This window comes from Oryctolagus cuniculus, chromosome 17 (assembly GCF_051225735.1).
Source record: "Oryctolagus cuniculus isolate XC-2025 breed Fujian yellow rabbit chromosome 17, ASM5122573v1, whole genome shotgun sequence".
NCBI lineage: Eukaryota > Metazoa > Chordata > Mammalia > Lagomorpha > Leporidae > Oryctolagus > Oryctolagus cuniculus.
Window position 1 is genome coordinate 31,936,151 of NC_142883.1, and position 19,314 is coordinate 31,955,464.

Below are 19,314 nucleotides of genomic sequence, written 5' to 3' on the forward strand. Positions count from 1 at the left end.
TTTTCACCTGAAAGGTCAACCAGTGCTTAAAAACAAAATAATCAAGAAATAACATGCCCATGAGCAGTGAGCAGGCTGCACCCTTTGAAAAGGTCTGCTTTACGCTGAATAGCCACGGCCCTCCCCCACCCTTTTCTTTTTTCTTTGGGGCTTAGAAATTCAGAGGGAGGAGGAGGAAGAGTTTCACATTCATTACTAACAACTTCTCACATAATAAGCATGTTCAGATACACCCTGGGGTGTTAGTTTTCTTTTCCTATTTTTTGTCCTCTTTTTAGCAGCTTTCGATAAGTAGCACATTTTATTTTTGAAAAAAGAACTGGAGCCCAGTATTGAGCAGCCGCGCCCTAAGGAAGGTCAAGAGATTAGGGAACGGAAGTAGGCTGGCCAGACTCTTTGCTGACCACGGTCAGAGACTGCCACTTTCTTATAATTTAATTTTGAGACTCTAATGAAAAGGCATCCCCATTAAAAGAAGAAGAAAAAAGTCTTTCTAAAAAAGGAGTAAAAAATTCTTCAAAAACAGCCATCCAAAAGTGATCAATTTAAATTTCTGTCTTACACACAAACCACATGGAACAAACCACAGGGCAGACATGCATTTGCAATGATATATGGACATTATCAAAATACGAGCAGGATTTTTAAGGGTAGCATGGACATTACTAGCTTCTGATATTGGTGGGCTTTGGCCTGATTTGACAAATATTCTGAAATTCTAACCGTTGCAGTTTACATATTAGAGAACTAATATGGAACTAAAAGGAACCTCTTTGAATCTGAGTAGTCCAACTTCGTCTTACAAGTGAGAAAACGGAGGCCTAATGATAAAAAGTTATTTGGCCAAGGTCACAAAGCTGGAGGGGAGCAGCTCAAGAACTCAAGCTGAGACTCCTCATTCCTAGTCCCATGTGCTTTCCACTGAGCTGCACAGTTTCACAGAGGGATAGGCTGTGACACAGCGGTTAAGACTGCCACATCCATATCAGAGGGCCTGGGTCTGAGTCCTAGATCTGTTCACAAACCCGGCTTCCACCCATGTGGGAGGCCTGCACTGAGTTCCCTCCCAGCTCCCAGCTTCAGCCCTGGCTGTTGCAAGGAAATGAGCCAATGGAGGGGAGTTCTCTATTCGTGTGTATCGCTTTCTCTCTCTCAAGTAAATAAATCAATAATTTGTTAAAAAATATACCAATTAGAGCCGGCGCCGCGGCTCACTAGGCTAATCCTCCGCCTAGCAGCGCCGGCACACCGGGTTCTAGTCCCGGTCGGGGCGCCGGATTCTGTCCCGGTTGCCCCTCTTCCAGGCCAGCCCTCTGCTGTGGCCCGGGAGTGCAGTGGAGGATGGCCCAGGTGCTTGGGCCCTGCACCCCATGGGAGACCAGGAAAAGCACCTGGCTCCTGGCTCCTGCCATCGGATCAGCGCGCCAGCCGCGGCGGCCATTGGAGGGTGAACCAACGGCAAAGGAAGACCTTTCTCTCTGTCTCTCTCTCTCACTGTCCACTCTGCCTGTCAAAAAAAAATATATATATATATATATATATACCAATTAGAAACTGCAAACCCTCATATTTAATGGAGGAAGTCCTCTTTCTAAGGAATTTGTACATATTCCCCTCGCAAATGACCCTGCATGTTGCTAAAGGAAGTTCATTGTCACAGCCTATACTGACTTTACCTGGTGCTAAATGGTTTCTTCAAAGCACTTGAGGCACATCGTGTAGCTCCATGGACCCAGTCCTCTTCTCTTCTATCTTGAAAAAGTATGCAGATGATTGCTTGAATGCCCGAATTACTTCTGGTGTGTGCCCTGGGATCAATTAATACCATCATCACCTATCATCACATAGGTTAAAATTCTAAAAGTCACTTTCAGCTTCCTTCTCTCTGTCATCCTCCCCTATACCCACCTGTACTGCTGACAAGTCCAATAAATTCTACCTCCAAAGTATGTCCCACTTTCATCTCCTAATTTGTATTTCACAGGCCCTCACATTCAGTGTCTTCCTGTGTTGAGGTTCTTATCACTTCAATTCACTGTCCACACTGGCTAGACCAGAGGGATCTTAATCCACTGCACTGCCATTTTCCTGCTGAGATCCTTGTCATCTATAATATGAAACTCTTTCACATTCACCTCAAACCCTCCCCAACCTGGCCCATGCCTACTTTTTGAGACAAACTCTATTAGATCTTCCCAACACCACTGAACCATGTTCTTAGACTTTGCCATGGCTCCATCCCCTTTTCTTCATTCCTCCAGACCCAGTTCAAATGCAAACTCTTCTGTGAATATTCCTAAGCATTCCAGAAGGAAATAATATTCATAATTCTTTTGTATGCCTCAATATACTTCTCATTCCTTTTAATGACACTTAATTAGTTCTTCCTTGTAATCAGTTACATCTCTCGTGGAATATATTTCTTTCATCTTTGGAAAGATGACTTACTCATCTTTGTACCTCTTTACCTCTTTCTACCATATTTCTCTGTCCAATGTTTTTCCTTGCTTATTTTTTTGTTTTGTTTTTTAAAGTTTTCTTATTTATTTGAACAGCAAACTTACAGAGAGAGGTCTTCCATCTTCTGGATCGCTCCCTAGGTGGCTGCAATGGCTGAAGCTGTGTCAGTCGTAAGCCAGGAACCAGGAGCTTGCTCCAGGTCTCCCAAGCTGGTGCAGGGGTCCAAGGACTTGGGCCATCTTCCTCTGCTTTTCCAGGCCATAGCAGAGAGCTGGGTCAGAAGTGGAGCAGCTGGAACACAAACCGTACTCATATGGGATGCCAGCACTGCAGGCGGCAGCTTTACCCACTATGCCACAGCGCCATCCCCACTTTTCCTTGCTAATAACATTATTGAGCACTATCTGCATTATATGAGGTTAGGACATAAGGGCTGGTGGAGGAAGACTCAAACTAAAATGCAATCCCTGCCTTCAAGAGAGTTTTTAATCTAGTCTGTGAGACACATTCACAAATAACCCAGACAAATGAAATATGAGTAATTGTGGGGGTGGAATTGGGTGGAGTTGAAGTTCTGAGTGGGGAACAAACATTCTCACTGTTCCAAATAGGAACACTGGTTTTATGACACAAGGATACGGTAGTGGGGAGGGGTAGAGGGAAAGAAAAGACAAGGCTGCTTTTAGATCACAATTCTATGCTGTACTCTTTATTATGGTCTTTTCTGGACCTGGTTGACCTAATCCATCCTTCCCATTAAACCAGAGTAATCTTCCTAAAGCAAAACTCTGATCATTTCACTCCTTATTCAAATACTTGGTACTGAATCAAGCATCAGATAATTAATTGCAGGTTTATGTTAGGAGTATAGAGATACCACTTTGTAGAGACAAGACAAATTCTAGGAAACAGCTAGAAAACAGAAGGCAAGATCATGCTGTAAAAGTGCTGTGGAGTGGGGTACAAAGTAAGAATGTGATTGATATGGGTTGAGATTAATCATAAAGGTTAATTGCAGGAGGTGAGCCTTAAGTGAATGACCACTTGGCAAGAAAGTTTAGATGTGCCAAGAGAACTTTAAGGTTGCTCTTAATTCTGAGACCATCCTCCATTAGTCTTTGAGTTGGTTTCTTTATGTTGTCAATAAATGCATTCTAAGCACGTAGATCTCTCCTTCTCTCCCTCTCCCTCTCCCTCTCTAAATATTTATTGAATGCCTTCTTTGTGCCAGGAACTCTGCTAAACACTGAAAATAAGAGACTTTGCACTTAAACTCGTACAGTATAATAGGGATAATGGATGTTAAACAAGTTAGGTGTAATAAAATGTGATAGATATATAATGGGAGGCTATATGATGCCATATTCTTAGACTACAGAGCAGGGAATCTAACAGCCTAGTCCCAGAAAATTATCCCTGAGAGGTGCTGTTTCAAGTAAGATTTCAAGGCTGTCTGGGAGTTAGCCAAAGGTGACTGGGCATCCAGGCAGAAGAACACCACGTGTGAAGGACTGGCATTAAAACAGTTTGGCATGTCTAAGGATCTGAAAGATACTCAAAAAGACTGCAACATGGAGTGCAAGTAGAAAGGTGGTGAAAAATTAGACTTGAGAGGTAGGTGAAGCTAGAATATGGAGAATTTTACTAAGGTATGTCAAAGAATTTATACTTCAACAATAGGCTTCGAGTAGCATTAAGTATGGGGTACTATGAAGTACACTAATAAATATTCATTGAATAGGGGATTAATGAGTAAATCTTTGCAATGGACCTGGACTTCTTGACTCAGATATGAGTACTGACTATTCTTATACAAAATGCCTGGGACCAGAAGTGTTTTTGGAAATGTGGATTTTAGAATATTTACAGATACAATGAGGTACTTGGGTATGGAGACCCAAGTCTAAACATGAAATTTACTGATACTTCATATACACCATATACACATAGACTTGATGCAACTTCTAAGGTATGTTTAAAACAATTTTGTGCATGCAACAGAATTTCATGAATTCAGATTTTCTACTTCTGGCATCAAGTTGGCATTAAAGTTTTAGATTCTGGAGCATTCCACATTTTGCATTTTTTAGATTAGGGATGCTCAAAACCTGCATTTACTCCAGGAAGTGGTGTTACTCTTATAAGAGGCATTGTCTGCTTAGGTTTTCCAAGCAGATTGAACTCATGACTCCCTAGAGATGGCCCCTATCCTTAGTAGTTGCTCTGAGTCACCTGGCTTAGCCCAGCAAATAGAAGGTAAGTAAATCTCCATCAAAGTCAAAGCTTTTCTACACAGAAGGATAACATTTTCCTGGCAATCATTTAGGCTTATGCTGCAAAATGGTAGCTTCTTTCTTTCTTAATCCTTGATAGAAAAAAATAAACCTGAATCTCAAGAGCATGAACATTCCCAAATTAGATTACACATGGCGATGCTTCCATGAACAAACACAGCCAGTGAGGCAAAGGGAGAATAGGTGTTCCAGAGAGAAATGTAGCCTTTCTAATAATTAAAAACAAACAAACAAACAAACAAACAAAAAAACAGAAAGCTAACTGGACCTCCTCCTTCAGACACCCAGACCTTGGAAATCTCAGCCTGGCCTCAGGTCCCATTTCTGGAACAGCTACTTGTTAGAACAGAGTGAGCTGTCAGGGGGTAAGGATGCCTCTAGGAAGGGGATTTATAGGAATGCAAGATGCCATGCCCAGGATCCTAAGTAATTGCCAGCTCAAAAATTAATGCTGTACCTTCTTTATTTATCATCAAGAGATATTACCCTGATTTGCTCCAGAGCAAATTTGATTTGGCTCTAGGTATAAATAACAGATCAGAGTCAGGGACTGGTATGAGGATGCAAAATTATTTCTGAAGTCATCACAGCAGCCAAACAACCATTTGGCAGAAAGAATCCCAATGGAGCTTTATGAGGACTCTTTATACTGTTGTTAGGGCCATGTGTATTTGGGGAGGGGGTATGCATGCATGCTCTCAATCAGTAAGGCCTCCCCAAAACAATAAAGTAGCCTGCAAAGGCCATTTGCCATTTTATTTCGGCAAGAGACATGGAAAATGCCTACATTTGCAGCTTTCTAGGAAATCTGGTTTATGTGTTTCATTAGTCATGTAAAGCATAATGCCGTGAAAAGAGCCAGGGACATCCATGTGTGGTTGCCATAGAGAAAGCCCTGGGATCTTCCCCCTTGAGCCTGAGTCCCATGTCTGCCAACTGCTTTCTTGGAACCTGCTTGGACAAAAACCTCAGCATAGGTCGAGCTGCCCTGATTGGATTTGGAGCTTTCTTAAGATGTCCACTTGCTCCTGCTGGGAGCTTGTAAGGGATTGCACAGGTGTCCTTGGTGAAGGGGGTATGGCTGTCACCTATGTACTTCTGGTCCCAGGCAGCTGTGAGAATAAGGTTCTGTCTGGCCCCAGAAGTGCTGTAGATCATTTGCAGTCACAGATTGCTGGATGGGCTCTGGGATGCCTGCCATTGATGTAATGCAAAGCTAACTGGCTGACTTGCTTTCCTTTTGCTCACCCCTGACAGTTCAGATTCAGTCTTGTTTGCCATGAAGCTTGTTGTCCCTGCATGCCGTTCCAAATGGTCCTCACAGACATAATAGGCTAAACACAAACTGAAGTCATGGGATCCTTTTACTACACCCACAAGACTGAGAAATCAAACCTTCCCCGGGCTGCAGCAGTGAGAATACACCTAGATTGTGAGCCAAGCTGTTTCCCTCTCCCCTTCTTGCCCTGTGCATCATTTGTGCTTTTATTGTGCATTAAGAGAAGCTTAGTAATCATGGACTTCAGCTCTTGCCTGTAGTGATCCTGTTCGCATTTTATTCTTCACACAGAATAGGAAGGAGATTCGCTTGCTTTGCGCAGAGGCTGAGCCACAGGAGAAAGCAAAGCCAATGTGATTTATTGAATGAAAGCACTGGACAATTATCAACAACTTGTTCCTCTGCTGACTCAAACAACCTCAACTGGTAAGTCAAATCTATTGTATTTCTTCATATGAATTTGGGGCTTTCTTGATCACTAATTATTTTTTTAAATGTGTTTGTACTGCTGTGGTTTAAATGACATTAAAAAATCGGCATCCTCCAAAGTTAGCTGCAGGCAGTCCATGAAGAACACACACGAGCACACACGCAGTGGTCTGTAGCAGTAAATACACATCCATGGGGGAGGTACGGTGGCAGAGGGAGCCTCATTTATGACCATTGGGCATTTTGTTTGCAGCACACTTAAATCACATTAACTGCTTGCATAACTGATTAGCATGAGCCATGAAAAACAAATTACTGTGTTGTTTTATGAAATAATTTGCAATTGGTTCCCAAGTACCTTTAAAATACCTGTTGGGTCAGCAAAGATATGTCCCATCCTGCTGATAATCCTGAATAAAAACCCAGGCACATTTCTGTCTTTAATCCACTTTGCAACCTGGGCATGCAGGGTAGACCAGCATTCTATCCATCCTAGGTGAGGGAGCCCACAAATAGTATCATGACCATAATGCTGAGGACACTTGTCAAGGGAGCATGATAGATATGCATTTAAAGCCTCACTCGATCCACTGCCACTTTTGCATGTATGTTCTCTAAATATTTTCTTTGTTCCAGTATGCAACATGGTTAGTAGCATGCTCTGGGCTCAAAGCAGGGTATCATAAGTGTCTTGATATCCATGCTGATTGTTCACCTGGGCAAGGCCATGGGGAGTACCACTGCATTGGTAATCAAAGATGAGTTTGCTTCTGTGCTGGGCTCCAAAAATCTCCTACTCCTTTGATTTCTTCATTTCCTAAATAAGATGTAAGCTAATCTCTACAGAGAAAAAAAAAACAGATGGAGAAAAAATATTGCTTTTCCTACCCACCCTAACTCACCCCCTCCAGTCTCCTTTTTTCTTTGGCCACCACAAGGCTTTATGGCAGCATCAATCCATCTCTGGTGAGCTCAGAGTCCATATAAATGTCATATAGCATTTAATATCTTTGGTGCATTCTATCTGCCATATATCACTGGCCATACAGAAGAGGCTGTGGCCTTGGTGTTGACAAAGATGGATGATGTTAGAGCAGTGAGCAGCATGCTTCTCTAAATAAAAACCAAAGTTAGGAAATCTGAGAGATGGGTGAAGTTTTGCCATGTAAAAAGGATCCCAGGCCACTCGACCACAACAGCAGGGGTGCTCTGCCACATTATCTGGCTACTTCACAAATGAATGGGAAGGAGACAAAATTGTCCACTGGTTAGAGGACTGGTGAGAGATCAGGATAGTATGGAACTATTGTGTGTTCTCACACTGTGTGCTTTGGGAATGTCCCTTGGCCTCCTTGCATGTCCATCTCTCTATTCTTTCCATTCCTGGTTGTTTCAAAGAACCCATGCTAAGCTCAGTTAACATATACATGAGATACTATACAAGCATTTTTGTTAAAGGCTGCATTAGGTAATCAAGATTTTATTTTTTTAAAAGATTTATTTATTTATTTGAAAGAGTTACATAGAAAGAGGAGAAGCAGAGAGAGAGAGAGAGAGGGAGAGAGGTCTTCCATCCAATGGTTCACTCCCCAGTTGGCTGCAATGGCCGGAGATGCACCTATTAGAAGCTAGGAGCCAGGAGCTTCCTGCAGGTCTCCCACGCGGATGCAGGAGCTCAAGCATTTGGGCCATCTTCTTTTGGTTTCCCAGGCCATAGCAGAGAGATGGATAGGAAGTAGAGCAGCCGGGTCTCAAACCCGCGCCCAAATGGGATGCCAGCGCTTCAGGCCAGGGCATTAACCCGCTGTACCACAGCGCCGGCTCTATTTATGTACTTTAATCCATAGACATTCATCAGGAAAGCACAGATGAACATGCATGTAGGGATGAGGAGATGTGCTTTCCTTCCCCCATCTAAGAGATACAGAGCACAGTGGAAATTTGGGGGTTAGATGGGGAGACCAGAATTGAAAAGAAGCATTCAGAAGACTCCAATTCAAATAAATGGGTTATAGAAAATGGGATTTTTTTTTTTCATTTCCCATGCTTACCATTTCAAGATCCTAAAGATTGTAATTGTGTTGAAACAAACAGGCGGGGCCAGCGCCGTGGCTCACATGGTTAATCCTCCACCTGCTGCGCCGGCATCCCATATGAGCGCCAGGTTCTAGTCCCGATAGCTCCTCTTCCAGTCCAGCTCTCTGCTGTGGCCTGTGAGGGCAGTGGAGGATGGTCCAAGTGCTTGGGCCCCTGCACCCACATGGGAGACCAGGAGGAAGCACCTGGCTCCTGGCTTCAGATCAGCGCAGCGCTGGCCGTAGCAGCCATTGGAGGAGTGAACCAACAGAAGGAATACTTTTCTCTCTGTCTATAATTCTAAAAAGAAAGAAAAAGAAAGAAACAAACAGGCAAGTACGTTTCATAGGGTAATTCAGATGTGGGGGAGGGAGCAACCGTGTATAGAACTTAGTCGACTTTTAGTTACTCAAATTACTCCCATTCCCATGCACATGGAATTAGTAGTTCCAAGTGTGCTGTGATTTGAGAAGTTCTAGAAGGCTTATTCCCCACCCCCCATATACACACACAATTGTACCACTTAGGGTACCTGAAATTATTTCATCAGAGAGTCAGTGAAGTATTGCTGTATTTTATAAAATATAAACATTTGGAAGAACAATAAATTAAGCCACTGATACCTTATTATAAATGAATGTATTAAGCTTTTTACCTCAAGTGTATCCCAAATGATGTTTAACATTTGTTATTACAAGGCCGGCGCCGCGGCTCACTAGGCTAATCCTCCGCCTAGCGGCGCTGGCACACCGGGTTCTAGTCCCGGTCGGGGTGCCGGATTCTGTCCCGGTTGCCCCTCTTCCAGGCCAGCCCTCTGCTGTAGCCAGGGAGTGCAGTGGAGGATGGCCCAGGTGCTTTGGCCCTGCACCCCATGGGAGACCAGGAAAAAGCACCTGGCTCCTGGCTCCTGCCATCGGATCAGCGCGCTGGCCGCGGCGGCCATTGGAGGGTGAACCAACAGCAAAGGAAGACCTTTCTCTCTGTCTCTCTCTCTCACTGTCCACTCTGCCTGTCAAAAAAAAAAAAAAAAAAACATTTGTTATTACAGTAATTATTCTGCTTTCTGTTTACTTCATTCTTGTCTTTAAGAACATTCCAGTAGCCTTTAGAGCAAGTCATTTCCATCTTTTTTATAGAATATTTGGATTAGACATTATCACCTAAATTTAGTTATAAACTCTTCAATGCCACATTGTGAAGAGCCAAACTCACTATCTGTTCCCATTCTAAACCCATTTTTCCACCTATATGTCTCTCTCATATTTTTTAAATTATTGGCAGAACTATGTTGTACCCCATCAACCAATGAGAATTAAAAACATTATCCTGAGCTTTCTTGAGTCCTTTAGCATCTCCATCCAATCACTAAGCAAGTTCTGCCCATCTTACTTCCTTTATCTTTTAAATCTATGCTTCCAGCTCTCTCTCTCCCTGTTGCCACAAGCTGCATTTAAGGTCACCAGCTCTCAGGGCTTTTTCAAGAGTCATTCCTGGTTTTCTGCTACCTATGTTTCCAACCCCTCCCCTTTCCAGCAATCTTCTGGCTGCTACCAGAGTAACTGTCTAAAGCTGCAAATGCAAACCTCAACTTTTACTTAGAGCTCTCTAGAGCTCCCCTAATGTATATAGTTCAAATCTGCATTTCTTGTCACAGCATATAGGCCCTGAATGGTCTAGCCCTGCTGAATCTCCAGGTTTCCCTTCCTAAGTCCCAGCATGGCTGGTGAAATGTTACCACTGTGACTGTCAGAGCCAAGATTTCAAATAGGATTCCCAGTGGAATTGATATGTCAACACCACCATGACCTTTCCTATCTCCATACCTTAACCTGGGCCTTTATACCCAGAATGCCCTTTTCTTTCCTTCCTGCTAGTTGATTCCTTAATTCATCATTCACAATCCCTCTCAGGCATCATCTTCTCCCATGGCCACCTTTGATCATTCACAATGTCAATCACTCACCTAACTCTGTAATTTCTGTCCCAGGCTTTTAGGCTGACTGAGTTTGAATCCCAGATCTGCCCTTGAGAGGTATCCTATTGTTTAAATTGGAGATAATAGTAATCCTTCTGGGCAGCCCTGTAGTGCAGTCGTTAAGATGCCACTTGGGACGCTCACATCCCATATCAGAGTGCCTTTTTCAAGTTCTGGCTATTACACTTCCAACCCAGCATCCTACTTGTGCACATTGGGCAGCAAATGATGGCTGAGGCACGTGGGTCTCTGCTACCCATGCAGAAGAACTGCACTGAGTTCCTGACTGTTGGATTCAGTCTGGCCCAGCCCTGGGTGTTGCAGGCATTTGGGGAGTGTATCAGGAGATACAAGATCTCTCTCCATCTGCCTTTGAAATAAAAATTTTTAAATAGTACTTTCTTTACAGGACTCTTATGGGATTCAGTAGGCTGGTCTATGGAAAGCCAATGAACTGAATGCTTATGCTGCCCCTCCCCCACCCCCAAATTCATATCTTAAAAGCCTAACTGCCAAGTTGATGATGTTATGAAATAAGGCCTTCAGTCGAGAGGGCAGAGTTCTCATGACTGGGATTAGTGCCCTTATAAAAGAAATCCCAGAGAGCTAGCTGGTCCCTTCCACTCTGTGAGGATACAGTGAGAAAGTAGGCCTTCATCATTCAGTGAATCTATTGGCACCTTGATATTGACTTCCCAGCCTCCAAAACTGCAGGAAATAAATTCCTATTGTTTATAATCTGCCAGTTTATAATACCAGTTTATGGTATTTTATTGTAGCAGCCCAAACTACGACAGGCATTATTCTAGGTGGTACTGGCTCCCAGAAAGTGCTACAGAAGTATAGCTATGTTACTAGTCCATGATTTCAGATAACATACTATTTCATAACTATACATTTACATAACTGTCTTCCTTTCTGGCCTATGAGCTCCTTGGAGACAGGCACTATAACCAACTCATTTAAATTTTCCTAGAATTTCCCCAGTTTTAGTACTGAAATCCCTCCATCCTGGGAAGTCTAGGATGACAGTAGGTTAACCTATGTTGGATTATATTTTTTTAAATATTTATGTATTTATTGTCATTTTATTTGAAAGGTAGAGAGGCAAAACAGTGATATACAGACAGAGAACTGCTATCTGCTGATTTACTCCTGCAAATGCCCTGCAACAAGCAGGCCTAGGTCAGGCTGAAGGCAGGAGCCTAGAACTCAATGTGGGTCTTCCACATAGGTGACAGAGACCTAAGTACTTGAGCCATTATCTGCTGCCTTCCCAGGGTGCACATTAACAGGAAGCTGGGTTGGAAGCACAGGAATCAGGACTTAAACCAGGCACTCTGATATGAGATGTAGGAGTTTCAAGTAGCATCCTCACTGCCGCACCAAATGCCCGTGCCTGGACTCTCTTTGACCTTTGAGTCCCCAGGATCTATCACAGGATAGGTAGGTTTCAAAGTAGATAATTTAAGTGTTCAGCTATAGAATTAATACCGTCTTTACATCTTCTTTCTCTACATAAGCTTTCAAATCTCAAAATTCACTGTAGTTCCCAGCTAACTTTTCAAAATCACTAAACACCTATGAGAATGTTCACATATAAAAGTGCAGGAGAACCAGAAAGGTTGCTTTCATCATGTTCTATGCCAACACTGTAATAGAATCAGCCACTCTTTAACAATCAAAAACACACCTGTCATGTTAGCAGCAGGTGAGGAATGGATGGGGTCACACTTTCTTTTCTGTCTAGTGATGGGTAAGTTGAAGCCTGAAGGTCCCCTAGTTCATATAACAGCCTGAAGAACAATCTTGTCCCAGTCAGAAATGTTCCCTTCACTGAATGTATCTGTCTACCCAGCTGTCAAGAATGGCTAGAGTTCCAATTTCTAATATGCCATGTCCTACAACTGCCCTTCATCCACACTGACTCAGATATTTTTTTGTGGTGGAAATATACAAAGAAAGTTTCACAACCAAGCCACCAATGACCTGCAAACTCTGGTAGTGCCAAAACTCATCCTGATGTCAAGAAGCCTTATCTTCAGGACCAAGATCTAAAAGAAGAAGCTGAAAGGGAGCCAGAACAAGGTCCTTTAGGAATAATAACAGAGAAGTTGTTAATAGCATGGGATTTGAAGTCAGAGTTTGAACTCTGCTGTTCTGTTTACTGGTTGTAAGATCTAGGACAAGTTACCTAACCACTCTGGACCTTAATTTTCTTGTTTGTAAAATGAGTACTTAGAATGAGCACCTGCTTTCTAATATGGTTCTTATATTTTTTACCCTGTAAAAACAAAGTTTGAGGTTAGGACCTACTGTGAATGCTGTATTGAGTATTGGAAGATACAGTCAGGGCAAGAAGAGGGAAGGAAAAAGGAAAATGAGTCAAGGAAGAAAGGAAAACAAATAAAAGAGGTTGGTAATTAAAATATCATTAGCTTCAAAGAAGGCACTTCTTTTTGTAGGTGATGGCTTCCAGGAAGCCCACAGAACAGTGGGAGAAAATTATCTACTGGTAGCTGATGGAGTAAATTTGAGAAGGCATCTTTCTCCACAGGCTGCTCTGGGCATTTCAGAGCTGGATTCCTCGGTCTATTGTCAGTCTTTTTTTTTTTTAATTTTAAAATATATATATATATTTATTTATTTTCATTTTGTCCAAAAGGCAGAGGACATAAGAGAGAAAGAGATAGATCTTCCATCTGCAGTTTCACTCACCAACAGCCAGGGCTGGGACAGGCAGAAGCCAGAAGCCCAGAGTTCAATCCAGGCCTCCGATGTGGGTGGCAGGAACCCAAGTCCCTGAGTCAAAACCTGCAGCCTTTCTAGGGCTTGCATTGACAGAAGGATAGAACCAGAAGGAGAGCCCAGACTCGACTGAACCCAATCATTTCACTCTTGGATGTGGATGTTCTAAGCTTTGCCAAATATCAGCTTCTACTGTTACTCTTCCTTTATAGCTTGGGTCTATGTGTATTCACATGTCCTTCAAATGTCTCCACAGTGTATCTGAAAGCACACTGTACTACTACAAAGAGCAGGCATTTTTGAGGAAGCCCAAATTATTTTATTGTTTGGACTTTATTTTTATTTACCAATTATTTTATTGTTTTACTTTGTCTCCCCCTCTGAAATCTTCTTATGCATGTTCCCAAGATTTCCTCCTCTGTTTTTTTTTTATAGCTCTTCTCTTACATTAAGGTCTATGAGCTCTTCAAGTTAATTTTTGTATATGGTATGAAGTAGGGGTTAAGGGTTATTGAGTTTTTGTTTTTATGGATATAGATATCCCATCATTCCACTACTATCTGTTGAGATTATCTTTTTCTCTATTGAATGACTGTGATACATTTCAAAAAAATCAATTGATCTTATGTGTGCAGTTTATTTCTGGGTTCTCTATTCCATTTTATTCATCTACATCTCTACCATTATGCTACTGTCTTTATCTATATGGCTATCCTTAAACAAATCCAATATGTCTTAATTACTATAACTTCATAGAGACTTGAAATCACTAGTATGTCTTCCAGCTCTTACTTCTATGCTTCAAAATTCTTTTGACTACTTTAGATCTTTCCCATTTCTGTAAAAATTTTAGAATCAGCTTGTTGATTTCTCCAAAAGAACAAACCTGCTAGAATTTTGATTGAAATTGCATCAAAGGTATAGATCAAATTGGAAGAACTGACACCTTACAAATAGTAATTCTTCTGATGCATGTACAAGTACATATCTGTATTTATTTAGGTCTCATTTCATTAGTTAATATATTTTTCAGTAAATAGTGTTTTCATTTTGTATTATATGTACGCCTAAGTAGACTTTTTTTTACATTATTCTATTTTCTATACGAACTGTCAGGTTATCTAAAACTGAAGATTATCTCATGTCTTTCTTTTATATATGTGTGTGTGTCTTTTTATTATTTTTTTGCTGTTACTTCAATAGGTAGACGTCCTAGTACAATTAAAAAGGTAGGCTGTGGACATTACTGCCTTGTTTCTGATCCTAAGAGGATGTACTTGGTATCATTAAGAATGTTGTTGTCCATAGTTTTTTGTGGATCATCTTGATCAGGTTGAAGAATTTCCCTTATATTCCTGAAAGCTTTTCAAAATGACTGATGTTGGCCGGCACCGTGGCTCACTAGGCTAATCCTCTGCCTTGCGGCGCCAGCACACCAGGTTCTAGTCCCAGTCGGGACGCTGGATTCTGTCCCAGTTGCCCCTCTTCCAGGCCAGCTCTCTGCTGTGGCCAGGGAGTGCAATGGAGGATGGCCCAAGTGCTTGGGCCCTGCACCCCATGGGAGACCAGGATAAGTACCTGGCTCCTGGCTTCAGATCAGCACAGTGCGCCGGCTGCAGTGCGCTGGCCGCGGCGGCCATTGGAGGATGAACCAACAGCAAAGGAAGACCTTTCTCTCTCTCTCTCTCTCTCTCTCACTGTCCACTCTGCCTGTCAAGAAAAAAAAAATGACTGATGTTGTATATTAAATTTAATGGCTTTTTCTGTATCTATCATAATCATAATGGTTTTTATTTTTTATTCTCTTAATGTAGTGAATTGCACTGCCATTGATGGGAGATGAATGTTATACTAACTTTGCTTTGCTAGAATAAACCCAGCCTACTTGTGGTATATTATCCTTTTAATATATTGCTAGATTTTATCTGCTAACATTTTGTTGAGGATTTTTGTCCCCATTCTTATGAAAGACATTGGTCCATAATTTGCTTTTCTTTGATGCCTTTCCTTCTGGTTTTGGTGTCAGAGCAATGCTAGCTTTACAAATGAGGCCACAGTTTGGGAAATTTTATGTGGAACAGGTATACGTTCTTCCTTAAATGTTTGTTAGGCTGTAACATTTGACATGACTTTTATTAAATACTTTAGAATAGGAGAAATGATTAGGATGCCACAAAAAGAAAACATAAAACTTGAAATTAACTTTCTATGAACAGTGTCCTCCTAGTTAATCCTCTCCTAAACCCTGATCCTTTACCTGTGTTGCACAGACCACCTCACCTTTAATGAACCTTTAATAAAATAAGCTCCCTTTCTTTGGAGCTCAGGTCCCTTATGCCTTTCTGAAGGAGCAAAAAGATATTTTCTATTTTTTTAAAGATTTATTTTAATTTATTTGAAAGGCAGAATTACAGAGAGAGATAGATACAGAAAAAGAGAGAGATCTTCTATCTGCTGGTTTACTCCCCAGATGGCTGCAATGACTGGGGTTGGTCTAGGCCAAACCAAGAGTCAGGAGATTCTTCCAGCTCTCTCATGTGGATGCAGGAGGCCCAAGGACTTGGGCCATCCTCTGCTGTTTTCTAGGTACATTAGCAGGGAGCTGGATGGAAAGTGGAGCAGCCAGGATTCGAACTGGAACCCATATGGGAGGCCTGCAGTACAGGCCAGGGCTTTAACCTGCTGTGCCAAGAAACAGCCCAAAAAAAGATATTTAAAGAAAATCCCTGGGGCCAGCACCATGGCTCACTTGGTTAATCCTCCGCCTGTGGTGCTGGCATCCCATGTGGGTGCCGGGTTCTGGTCCCGGTTGCTCCTCTTCCAGCCGGCTCTCTGCTGTGGCCCAGGAGAGCAGTGGAGGATGGCCCAAATGCTTGGGCTCCTGCACCCCCATGGGAGACCAGGAGGAAGCACCTGGCTCCTGGCTTCGGATTAGCGTAGCTCCAGCCGTGGAGGACATTTAGGGGGTGAACCAATGGAAGGAAGACATTTCTCTCTGTCTCTCTCTCTCACTGTCTAATTCTCTGTCCAAAAAAAAAAAAAAAGAAAAAGAAAGAAAGAAAGTCTTTTTTTAAAAAAAAGAAAATCCCATGGGCTTAAGTTTTTCTTGTTAAGGTAAATAGTTAACAAATAGACAAATAAATAGTAGTGTAAGTATATCCACACAACGGGATAGTTAGCAACAAAAAATGAAGAACTGTTGATACATATAATATGTATAAATCTCAAAATAAGCTGAGCTGAGGAAGCTGGATTTAAAAAAAAAAAAAAAGAAGGATCCATACTGATGCTTCCATTTGTATGAAATTCCAGAAAATGAAACCTAGTGTGTAGTATAACAAAGCAGAACAGTAGGAACAGTGAAGAGAGTTCAGTATGCGGAAAAGGAGAAAAATTACAAAGAGACAGGGGGAAGCTTTTGAGGATAATGGATGTGTTCATTACCTTGGTGGTGGCAATGGTTTCATGAGTATACACATGTAAATCAAAGCTTATCAAATTCTGTCAATTATAGCTCAAAAGAGCTGTTAACAAGACAACAGCTAATATTTATTGAGTACTTATTCTAGGCACTCAGCTAAACAGTTTAAATGTGTTCTCTTGTTTAAAACTGATTTCCCTTTTAGACTACTGCATGGCCACCATGCCACAATTATTAAGATAAGGAAAAACATTCATGCTGAGGAAAATTATATTCAAGGAAGCTAAATAACTTGCTAAGGTCACAGAGTTATTGAGTAGGAAAGTCAAAATCAAAGGTTCTATAAGCCTTATATCAAAGTACTAATTTTTAATACTGTGCATAAAGCCACCATGGTTATCTTGGGGTTGATGAACAGAATATAATGATAGATCTTAAATTGTTAAGTTTTGCAGTGGAACTGGCTAACAAAGGTTGGTCTCTAAAGAGTGATGGTATCCCAGATTTAACACAACAAAACATAGTTTTCCTGTCCAGTCTCTTCCTAGAACTATGTCTACTTTACCCATTGAGTATCTTATTCAACAACCTAGTCTCTTTTTTTAAAGTTTCAGATAGTACTATTGCTATCATTTTTTCAAGACATTCTTATGGATCATCTAGAGTTTAGTCAGAATCCCAGCAAGAATAATATGGCACATTCAAACACAGAAACTAAGGAGGTTAGGAATGTGAACATTTACAAAAGAATGGGAAAATTACATAAAACCAATAAGGAATAGTGAAGCCTGAAAGGACAAAAGGAGGGAGCAATTTCTGTGTCTGTAATGTAGGGGAAAAAAAATAGCTGCATGGAAAGGGATACCCAACAGAAGTAGAGGGGTAAATACTGCCTTGCTTTCCAGTTTCTAGTGGATGGCTCCCATTGGCTGAGCAACAGTAAGTCTTCTGATCAATGAAGGAGGAATGGTTTCCCATTTATTTAGATCAAGAAGTTTTCCAAAAACACTTTGGAAAAATTTTCTTTGTTAAATTTGTTTCTAAGTATTTTAACCTCTCTGCCACTGTTACAAATGCGAGTGTTTTCTTAATTTTGTTTACATTTCATCAACTTAAATCAGAAAGGAGGAAACTACTTCTCAAACAAGGGATATACTTTCACATTTATACTGCCTTTTATATTTTATTTTACAATTTCCTTATTAATGCTCTTTCTTCCGTCCTGTGGATTTGACTTTCAGTCTAGCATTCTTTCATTGCAGCCTGATGGTTTCCCATTAGTTCATGAGTACTTGTTGTAGGCAAGTCCTCCTATCACAACTCTTCAGTTTTTGTTTATCTGGCAGGATCTTCATTTCCCCTTCATTTTGAGGTATAGTTTTGTTGGGTTGAGAAACCATCTTTTTCTTCCATCACTTTGAGTATGTCACCCCCCTTTCCTTCTGGCCTCCATATTTCTGGTGATTAGCTGCAAAGCTTTTTGAGGAGTCTTTGTATGTGATGAGTCATTGCTCTCTTACTGCTCTCAAGATTCTCTAACTTCTGCTGTTGAAAGTATTATTATGTTCTATCTAGGTATGGATGTCTGTGAGTTTATCCTACTTAGCATTTAAGTTTATAAAGTATTTGTCCATTATTTCTTCATATATCCTTTCTGCCTCCCCCTTTCCTTCAGGGACTCCTATTATGTGTATGTTGGTAGACTTGACAGTGTCCCACAGATCTCTAAGACTGCACATGTTTCTTCTCTTTGGTTCAGTTTCTGCCTCTCAGACTGGATCTCAATTGATTTATCTACAAGTGTGCTGGTTCTATTTTTTACCTGCCCAAATCTGTGAGCTCCTCTAGTAAGTTTTTCATCTTGTTATTTTACTATTTAACTCAAGAATTCCTATTTAGTTCTTGATTTATCTAATATTTTATGCCTCTTTACTAATACTCTATTTGGTGAGACATCATTTTTAGACATATTTCAACTAGTTCTTTGAACATATTTGTACAGCTAATTTAAAGTCCAACATTTGGGCATTTCCAGAGGAAATTTCTTTTTTTTTTTTTTTTTTTTTTGACAGGCAGAGTGGACAGTGAGAGAGAGAGACAGAGAGAAAGGTCTTCCTTTGCCGTTGGTTCACCCTCCAATGGCCACCGCGGCCAGCACGCTGCGGCCAGCGCACCGCGCTGATCTGATGGCAGGAGCCAGGTACTTCTCCTGGTCTCCCAGGGGTGCAGGGCCCAAGCACTGGGGCCATCCTCCACTGCACTCCCTGGCCACAGCAGAGGGCTGGCCTGGAAGAGGGGCAACCGGGACAGAATCCGGCACCCCAACCGGGACTAGAACCCGGTGTGCCGGCGCCGCTAGGTGGAGGATTAGTCCAGAGGAAATTTCTATTGACTGTTTTATTTCTTGTACATAGGACAATTTTTTGTCACTTTGCTCATTCCATATTTTGTTGAAAAATATATTTTTTTTATTTTTTGACAGGCAGAGCGGACAGTGAGAGAGAGAGACAGAGAGAAAGGTCTTCCTTTGCCGTTGGTTCACCCTCCAATGGCCACCGCAGCCGGCGCACTGCACTGATCAGGTGGCAGGAGCCAGGTACTTATCCTGGTCTCCCATGGGGTGCAGGGCCCA

At 41.7% G+C, this 19,314-nt stretch overlaps 1 protein-coding gene across 3 annotated transcripts in view; it reads left to right on the plus strand.

The window, feature by feature from the left end:
- Positions 1–19,314, plus strand: part of ANKFN1 (ankyrin repeat and fibronectin type III domain containing 1) — a 461,309-nt gene that overhangs the window by 275,658 nt on the left and 166,337 nt on the right. For all 3 annotated transcript variants that reach the window (XM_051825489.3, XM_089316998.1, XM_089316997.1), the window contains exon 3: positions 6,325–6,459. The gene's annotated coding sequence lies outside the window, so the exon portion shown is untranslated. The remainder of the gene's footprint in view (positions 1–6,324; positions 6,460–19,314) is intronic.